We start from the raw sequence: 1915 nt of genomic DNA on the forward strand, positions 1-1915 counted from the left end.
GTCAAGATTCCATACAAAGACCAAAACATCTTCCAAAATTCGAATGAAAAGGACAACATCATCTTAAAGATAAAAGTTATATAAAAGCCAACAAACATCTTCCAAAGTTCAAACAACGACAAACATCTAATGCGCATATAAACCATTTAAAACTTCAAAAGAGCGCATCATAATATCTAGTGTTCATTCAAACYATCTAAGGTTTCAAAAGAGTGCATCAAAAAGTTTAATACGCATATMAACCATCTAAGGTTTCAAAAGAGCGCATAAAAGTATATTCTTCTAATGTCTAAACAAACGCTGCAATAATTATATAAACCCAAGTTGACGTCCCGTGAACCTAACCCAACCCTCACACTTATCCTCCTTCAAACACAACCAAATCTTCTTATAATCAGGGCCTAGGCTAAAAARATGAAGTGTTGCCTCATACAACGGGCTTCCCCACCCAAATTTCTCCAGTTTCTCAATGCAAGCACCCACCTCAGATTCCGTGGGTTGTTTGTCCAAAGCATTTTGCACAGAAGTGACAATCTTAGACACCTCCTCTTCATTCACTGAACTGCTTGGTTGAACACTTTTTCGTTTTTTTCTTTGAGATTGAGAACGCGAAGAAGACTCTTGTACCGAAGGCAATGTTGAACTTTATTGCTCTTGTGTTTCTTGTATTTGAGGAGCAACACGTGTAGACAATGTTTTTGAACTTTGTGTTTCTTGTGTTTGGGGAGCAATGCATGTAGGATTAGGAACAAAAGAGGTCGGCCCCCAACTTCTAACGCCCGTGGAAGCAACTCCGTCAAAAAGTTGAACACAAAGATCTGGAAATGGTAGTGGTGCAGTCCTCAACTTTTCAACATATTTATTGGACTGTTTACAAAAAAGTTATGTGTAAATAAATAAAAAAACAACTTAAAAAAAGAAAAAATAGAAAAATAAAGAATACGACCTTTGTTTCCATTTGCCATTCCTCTTCAGACAGCTTAAAAGAGTTCGTAGACGCATCATAAATATTTCCAGTTTTGTTTTTCAGTTTTGACCAAGCTCCATATTTGCCTTTGAGGTAGTCGTAATGGTTTTTCATTTGTCTTTGGTCCACAATAAAATTATGTGTCTTTTCTAACGTCTCAACTACTTTCCTCCAAGAAATTKCCTTAAGGCTACCACCCTCTCGCCCATTTATAGATATCTCTCGCAAACATGACTCTAGAAAAGTTTTTACTACATTGCAATCTTTCCAACTAACCCTAGCTCTCTTGGGTTGTGAAGATTCATCGACTTTTTCCATACCTATAGAAATTAATTAAACATGCTTCAAACACATGGTTYGATTATCCATGGTTCATGAAAAATTGCAAAGCGTAACATTATATACCATGAATTTACCATCAGAATTAACAAAAGCTTGATGTATATATGAATGAAAAAGAAGCTAGTAGTGGTGGATCTGGACCTACATATGTTGGACCTACATATACTGCARCCTATGCCAAGAAGCTAGTATACTGAAGAACCATCATTTTCATGGGACAATTTATTACCYGCACCATAAAAAAACACAGAAAGTTCATGGCTTTGCTGCTCKTGTTCTCACACAACCACTAATAACCCCCCAATACTATCCCAAKAAATGATATCCTACAAGATTTGAATATGGATGAATTCTGAGTATTTTTATTTCAGATTCTGGTTTCATTATAGTAATCACTGAATATATGGGATGAATCTGGTTTCATTGGAAATGAGTGTTTGTAGTTGCACATTAAGGGAGTAATGAGTGTTTGTAGTTGCACTGCACCATGTGTGTTCYTTAGTAAAGGTGTTACATTTGTTCTTACATGAACTGAATCTGGTTTCATTGAATATGAAGATGCATTGAACCAGTGTTCCTACCTACCTATAAAAATACCATCAAAAG

The 1915-nt window shown here is 36.0% G+C and overlaps 1 long non-coding RNA gene across 1 annotated transcript; it reads right to left on the minus strand.

The window, feature by feature from the left end:
- Positions 1–145: 145 nt before the first annotated feature.
- Positions 146–1207, minus strand: LOC112520337. Its single transcript, XR_003069983.1, has 2 exons — positions 947–1207; positions 146–867 (listed from the first exon to the last, which is right to left on the minus strand). It is a non-coding gene; the product is annotated as an uncharacterized LOC112520337 (long non-coding RNA).
- Between the last annotated feature and the right edge of the window lie 708 nt (positions 1208–1915).

Source organism: Cynara cardunculus, assembly GCF_001531365.2.
Source record: "Cynara cardunculus var. scolymus isolate 2C chromosome LG 10, CcrdV1, whole genome shotgun sequence".
NCBI lineage: Eukaryota > Viridiplantae > Streptophyta > Magnoliopsida > Asterales > Asteraceae > Cynara > Cynara cardunculus.